Source organism: Solanum dulcamara, chromosome 12 (genome assembly GCF_947179165.1).
Source record: "Solanum dulcamara chromosome 12, daSolDulc1.2, whole genome shotgun sequence".
Taxonomy (NCBI): Eukaryota; Viridiplantae; Streptophyta; class Magnoliopsida; order Solanales; family Solanaceae; genus Solanum; species Solanum dulcamara.
In genome coordinates this window covers 20667513-20675758 of record NC_077248.1, presented here as the reverse complement: position 1 = coordinate 20675758, position 8246 = coordinate 20667513, and positions in this window count along the sequence as shown.

Sequence of the window (8246 nt, the reverse complement as noted above, 5' to 3'; positions counted from 1 at the left end):
GATATGGAAGATAATGTCGATAGGGGGAATAGTTTGTCATCATCAAAAAGATGGAAAATTGTAGTTTGGATTTTGATGATTTAACAAACTATCGTACAACAAATGATACAATGAGGGACATGAGAGACAAAATATGAATGCATGGGAAACTTGGTCGCATTGATAAAGGGAAAGTTCATTGAAAGTTCATAGGAGACCTGGTCACATTGATAAGGGGAAGTTCACTAAAAATGACAAACACATGCACATGGGCGATTGTGTTCATGTTAATTAGGAAGCTATCATTTGAGACCAGGTCATACTGATAGGGGGATGTATGAAGGACTTGGTTAGAAGAAACATGAACACAAGTTCGCATGGTTTGTCATCATCAAAAAGGGAGAAAATATTATAATTCAGGTTTTGATGCATCAACAAACCATGAGACATGATTGGTGGACCTGGTCTAGTTGTGTTCATAGTATGTCTCGAAGCTATGTGACAAGAGGAACTGCCCGACAGGGGGAATGTATGAGGGACCTGGTTAGCAGAAACACAAACACAGGTCAGTATGGTTTGTCATCATCAAAAAAGGGGAAAATGTTATATATGTGTTTTGATGATTTAACAAACTAACATGAACACAGGTCCGTATGGTTTGTCATCATCAAAAAGGGGGGAAATGTTATATATGTGTTTTGATGATTTAACAAACTATGGGACCTGTTACAGGGATCTGGTCACATGAATAACGTTTGTCAAGGGCAAGAAAGTGGAGTACAGTTGTAAAGTTGCAGAGGTTGGTGGGTATTGCAGCAGAGGTGAATATTCACATTTTGTGTATCGACAAACCATGAGACCTGATTGACAGACCTAGTCGCATGAACACGGAATATCAACAACATAATGGATACCAACTGTAAAAGCTGTCACTGCCTATTGTGCAGAGGACAATAGACCTGCTCCGCCAATCAGAATGCACTACATTGTTTTTGTCCATACGTTAATACTTATCCTTGGACAAGAGACAATTAAGTTTTTGCACACAACAATACACAAGCAAAGACCATCATTTTCTCTCAAGGAAGAACAACTTCCTCAAGACAGCAAAGGACCTGATCTAGCTACGTTTGAAGAATAGTTTTTTAGGTTGTTGCTTTGTTGTAATGTTGTGTCTTATGTTCTAACATTGTAAGATCAGTTCCTATGCTATAAAGGAATATTGATCATCTTTCGTTGTATCAGTTTTGCATAGATTTCATAGCTAGAATTAGATTTGAAAAGTGTGTTTGAAGTCTATGTCAACTGGAGGTAGTTGGTATAGTGGGTAATAGAGTTATTTCTTAGTTTTCGTGTCGTGGATAGAGTTAGCTTGATCGGAGTATTCAAAGTCTATGTCAACTAGAGTTAGTTGAAATAGTGGGAAATAGAGGTATTGCTTAGGCTCAATGTCTTGTAATAGAGGTATTGAAAGCCAAGGGGTGGAGAGGATTAGTATCTAGTTACAATATGTTGTAATAGATAATTTTGCTCGTGTATTTCAGTGAAGAATGGTTAGTGAAATCCTGTTGGACAGGTCGTGGTTTTTTCTCCCTTATGCAAGGTGGTTTTCCATATAAACATTGTGTGTCATTTTACCTTCTGCACCTAACTTGAGCATTCTGATTGTGTCAAGGGACCTGGCCCCCTAACTCATGTGGTGGACGTATATTTCATTAAAATGGGAGGAAATTCACTGAAGGGTCAAGAGGAAGCTGAAGCATTCTTTACTGTAGAACAAGAGGAGTGGGATGTTGAAGCATTCTTTACTGTAGAACAAGAGGAGTTAGCTCTTACAACAACAACCTCTAAACAAATTGACTATGAGAATGACTGGATTTTTGACTCAGGATGCTCAAACCATATGACTGGTGACAAAGAGAAGTTGCAAAATCTGTCCGAGTACAAGGGAAGTCGTGAGGTAGCAACAGCCGACAACACAAAATTACCGACAGCTCACATCGTTAAGTCTGTAGTGTTTCCAAATAATACTGCTGATCTGATGCTTCTTCAAAATATTTATCATGTCCCTGGTATGAAGAAAAATCTTCTTTCAGTAGCACAATTGACATCTTTGGGTCATTTTTGTTCGTTTGGCCCGGAAGATGTAAGAATATATCATCATCTTGAGATTAAAGAAGAGCCAGTAATGAAAGAACAAAGATTGAATTCTGTCTATGTAATGTCAGCAAAAACCGCATATATAGACAAGACAAAGAAGAATGAAACTGCAGACGTATGGCATATGCGGTTGGGTCACGTTAGCTACTCTAAACTTAGTGTCATGATGGAAAAGTCAATGTTGAAGGGTCTTCCTAAACTTACGGTAAGGACAAATGTAATATGTGCAGGCTGCCAATATGGTAAAGCGCATCAGTTGCCGTTTGAGTCAAAATATAAGGCCAAGGAACCATTAGAACTAATTCACTCAGATGTGTTCGGACCTATCAAGCAAGTCTCTGTTGGTGGGATGAAATATATGTCGACCTTCATTGATGATTTTTCCAGGTATGTGTGGATTTATTTTTTAAAGGAAAAGTCTGACACATTTTCAAAATTTGAAGAATTCAAAAGGGTTGCTGAAGCAAAAGTTGGTAAGAAAATTATTCCCCTGCGAACTGACAATGGTGGGGAATATACCTCATATGAATTTTCTGAATTCCTTCGAAAGTGTCAAATACATCATTAGTTCACATGTCCAAATACACCACAACAGAATAGTGTAGCAGAAAGGAAGAACAGACACCTAGCAGAAATTTGTTGGAGCATGCTTCACGGGAAAAATATTCCAGGACAATTTTAGGCAGAAGCTATGAAGATTGCAGCTTTTGTGATCAATAGACTGCCTCAACAGAGGTTAAGTTGTCTTTCACCTTTTTAGAAGTTGTGGAGTATGAAACCTTCAGTAAGTTATTTTCGTGTTTTTGGATGTGTATGCTATGTATTTGTACCTAATCATTTACGTAGAAAGATAGACAAGAAGACTGTTAGGTGTATCTTTGTAGGGTATGACAGTCAACAAAAAGGGTGGCGATGTTGTGATCCAACAATGGGGAAGTGTTACACTTCTCGAAATGTAATATTTGATGAAGCTTCTTCATGGTGGTCTTCAAATAAGGAACTGCTACCAAATTCAGATGATCTCAAAAATGTATTGGACTTTTCTCATATCTAGTTGAGTCTATATAAAGATGAAGATGAATCTAATGAAGATAATGTTGAAGAAGACATGAATCAAAATCCCTGGAAAACTGGTTTGTACCAACAACCAAGTGAAGAAGGTGAGCTAAATGGAGCGAACACACCCCCTTCACTTAGAAGGTCAACAAGAATAAGAAAGCAAAATCCGAAGTACGCCAATGCTGCCATAATTGAAGAAGAAAATGAAAAACAACCATAGACTTTTGAGGAAGCATTCCAAAATCCAAAGTGGATTAAAGCTATGGAGGAGGAAATTGGTGCACTAGAACTAAATCAAACTTGGGAGCTCGTGGCAAAGCCTAGAGATGTCAAACCTATTTCTTGTAAATGGATTTACAAGATAAAGCGTCACACAAATGGGTCAATTGAAAGGCACAAAGCTCGTCTTGTAGCCCAAGGCTTTTCTAAGCAATATTGACTAGATTATGATGAAACGTTTAGTCCTGTGGCAAAGCTTACTACAGTCCGGATTCTACTTGCACTTGCAGCCAGTAAAGATTGGAACCTATTGCAGATGGACGTAAAGAATGCCTTTTTGCATGGAGAATTGGATCGGGAGATCTACATGTGTCAACCATTGGATTTTCAGAGTCAAGATCATCCTGAGTATATATGTAAGCTTCCAAATGCACTACATGAATTAAAGCAAGCACCGAGGGCATGGTATGATAAGATTTCTAAATTTCTTACTTATAGTGGTTATTCAGTAGCACCGGCAGATTCTTAGCCTGTTTGTGAAAGTCGTTGGAAGAAAACTAGCTATTGTGCTAGTATATGTGGATGATATAATCCTAACAGGAGATTGTGAAGAAGAAATTCTTCTAACTAAGAAGAATCTATCAATTCGCTTCCAGATGAAGGAATTCGGACAACTCAACCATTTTCTTGGCTTGGAGGTTGATGGTAATGAAGAAGGAATTTGTTTGCATCAGAAAAAATATTCCAAAGAACTGTTGAAGAAGTTTGGGATGTTCAATTGCAAACCAATTTCAACACCACTGGAGCCGAATCTGAAGATGTGTTCTCATGAAGGGAAAGACTTAGAAGATGCAACAATGTATCGACAATTGGTGGGTAGTTTGATCTACTTAACTTTAACAAGGCCGGATATCTCTTACACAGTTGGTGTGATGAGTCGTTACATGCAAAATCCAAAGAAGCCTCATTTGGAAGGAGTTCGTCGAATCTTGAGATATGTGGAAAGTACACTTGGCTATGGTACTTTTTATAAGAAGGTGAAGATGGAAAGCTATTTGGTTATTGTGATGCTGATTATGCAGGAGATAATGATACTCGATGTTCAACTACTGGATATGTATTTATGCTTGCATCGGGAGCAGTCTCATGGTCAGCCAACTGTATCTTTGTCAACAACAGAAGTGGAGTATCGGACAACAGCAGTTGCAGCACAAGAAAGTACATGGCTTATGCAGTTGATGAAGGATTTACAATAGTGGAGAATGTTTTAATAATGAATTGCGTGACATTTATTATATTTGAGTTCTTTAAAGCTTAGTTTGTGTTTGAAATCAAGTTTCATGTGATCATATTTCTCTTTGCATCTTGTCGGTTACCGATGCCCTCTAATGACTTTATCTTGTCTATTTAATTTGTATATAAAAATTTGCCTCCTCTTTAATCCTTTTCCTTTTGCTTTGTTTCACATGACAACACTAACCGGAGCGGAAGAGTCCCACTTTAAGATTCGACGCCAACACAAGACTTGAAACATGCATCTACATCTCCTTTTTGTGCCTCTTGCTCCCTCGAAAGACATCCGAACAGAAATGAAGAGGGACGTGCCAAAAATGGCAAATACCAGAATTTTATTGACTTACGGGAGTCTAATATGGTCTTGATTCATTCTATTTTTTTTCTTATATTACTTGATTATTAGTGTGACTGCCCTTTTATTTTAGTTATGTGATTTGGTTGCTGATAACTTTTACTTTAGTTAACAATAGTTTTCTTTTATTACTCTATCGCATAAGATAAAACATTTAGATATAAGTAATGCAAATAAGCAACTAGTTTTCCTATCAATTCGGTCTTCATTCACTTCAACGAGAATAAATTTTACAAATACAAAGCCAATTCAGTTTCATTAGGTTTCCAACAAAAAGAAATTTTCACAAAAAGTATCTTTTCAATCACCGACTCTGGATTTTTCCAATACTTAGCTCTTGTATATAATTTTTATTTCCATACACTTAGCCTAATTAAGCTTATAAGTTCGGTCGGTTAACCATTTTTAATGGATCTTAGAGGATGCTTAATCCCTTCCCTTTAGGATAATTGAACCCTTACCTAGAATCTAATTAGGCTAGTAGACCTTAAAACGAAGTTTAACTTTGATCAATTTTAGGTGCCCTAATTCACAATAAATAATTAGGTAGTGACTCCTTAAATAGTGATTTAATTTAGGAATCACCAATATGTTGTGCATTATTTCGACCCGGTTAAAATGGGGTATAACACTTCTCACCTTGATCGTATCTCTGAGGTTGTGGCGCTTCGGTGGATGACACCTTTACTTTGGTAACTTATGAATTGAAAGATGTGGTATGAAAAGTAGGTAGTGCTAATTCTTAAGGGGGAATACGTAGTTGGAGAGTCTAAAGATCTGAGGAAGTTATGGAGGATGCACCTTGCAAGGGGGAACACTCTGGATACCTTACAGTTGAATGAAATTCACCTGTTAGGCTCAACTTAGGTGCATCTGGTGAGGAGGACTCATAGGAGACCCCTCAGTTGTACCAAGTTCTTCTATTAGGCTCTATATAGACAGGGATTTAGAATTGATATCATAAATTATTATGGTTGGTGCTGCATTTGATAGTATCACATTTAGGGAACGGGTTGGGTGAACATGCTCCTTCGCAAAAGATGATGTTGAAGTAAATTTATTCCTTTTGTTGATTCAATTGAATTATAGATAAGGAGATTGTGGCTTCTAAAAGGAATATAAAATGCAAAGGTATGTATCTTTCAAAATGATCAATGATACAAGTTAAAAAAAAGAAAAATCATGCTCCTCTCAAGATTCTGCTAAGTCAAAGCTTGTAAATGAGCTTACTAATAATAAAGAAGATGATTATGGACCGCCTTCTTCTAAATCTCTTAAATAAGAGGACACTATTGATGCTCGTACAATTAAAATTGTGAACTTTTGAAAGTGGACAGTACTTTGAGGCATGATGATTAATGATTTTGGGAGTTGGAGATAAGTGAACTATTGGTTCTTCTAAAGGAACAAGGTTGATCAAACCAATTTCTTCAAGGTGATACTAGAAAAAAAAAACAGGCTGAAAGTACAGTCATTTGCGCTATTCACCAAGATGTAATGGACCAACTACATATGAACTATGATCTTGATCATGCGCCTGCAAAAGAAAAATGCAAAATTCAAGGTTGAGTTTCCATAGATCAAGGTTGCCCTTGAAACTGAGATGACTAATAAATTTTGTTAATCTAAAAGGCCTCTTTGAGCTTGTAACACCCCCAAAAATTTTCACTAAGATTCGTAACCTTCTTCGCATACGTGTAGGATCGAACTCGACTATTGTGAAGTGTATGCATGAGTAAGGATGAGTTTCCAAGTAATTAAAGAGTGTTAGAGGTGATGTGGGGTCACAAAGGATTCCTTGAACCAAGTTAAGTCCAAGGAATTCGTCTTGGCTAAGTTTTAGAATGAGTTCGTATAAGGGGTCGACTTCTAACGACCATATCTTTTGAAACATGACGATCTGGATGGCCCATGACCTATTAAATTAAAGGTCTTCGAGTCTTCTTTCCAACGCTGTCAAGATTGTAATTTTTGGAATTCGGAGTCAAAAGTTATGACTATCCTAAGACGAACTAGTACTGCAGGAATTTCAGGCCTGGGTTGTAACTGCAGGAAGCCTGGGTTTGGCGCCGCAGTGGCGTGACGCGCCACTATAGCACCAAAACCAGCCTCAGTAGTTTATTCCCTGGCGCAGCGCGCCATTATTGGATGTGCAAGGTTTTTAAGCCTATTTTCCAGAACCCAGAAAACATCGGCTTGGCGCTGTAAGGGAGCGACGCGCCACTATAGCGCCATAAAACAGCCTCAGTAGTTTGGTCCTTGGCACGACTCACCACTATCAGATGTGCAGGTTTTAAGCCTAAATTCGACTTGGCGCTGCAGTGGCGCGACGCGCCACTATAGCGCCAAGAGGATTTTAGCCCATTTTTCCAGCTTTTTGAGGAAGGGTAAATTAGACATTTTCCCTAAATATATATACACTAATTTGGTCATGATTTGGACCATAATTTTCAGTCCATTCCTCTCTCTAAAAGCCTTAGAAAATCCCCTCTCTTCTCCTTCAAATCCTTTTCCAACAAGGATTGCCTTCAAGAACTTCAAGAATTCAAGCCTTCCATTGAAGACCTAACATCAAGGTTTCTTCAAAGTCTTCACCAAGGTATGTAAGGCTACTCAAAGCATGGGTTGAGTCCACCCATGTGCCTTACATCTTCTTTGAGATTGATTGTTCATAAAAATGGAGTTTATTGGTAGATTTATGTCCAACTAGGTCTTTTTCATCTATTATCCTAAATTTTATTATGTTGATGTTGTGGAGTCAAGAAAGTGATGTGCTACATATTGGTATGAGTTGATTGAGATGAGAGTTTGAACATATTTCGTTGATCTTTCTTAACTATGTTGACTATGCTAAATATGTTAATTTTCTTAAATATGTTGCTCACCTTAAATTGTTGATTTAGAATCTTGGAGTTGTAATGAGTCCCAAAAGATGTGTTAAATGAATAGAGGAGCGATTGGATAGTTTTGTATGTTCTTATAAATGCATGTTTAACTACTCATGAAAGAAACGATTGAGATTGATCAAATAGTATGATTGGAAGAGGTTTGATTGTAATAGAATTGATGATTTGACAAGGTTCTAGATGAGACTTGTCGATATGATTTGATTGAGTTGATTTGATGGAGTTTTATGAGCATTGAGTCTTGGGAGGAGTATCGAGCACCGAATTGGGTAAGA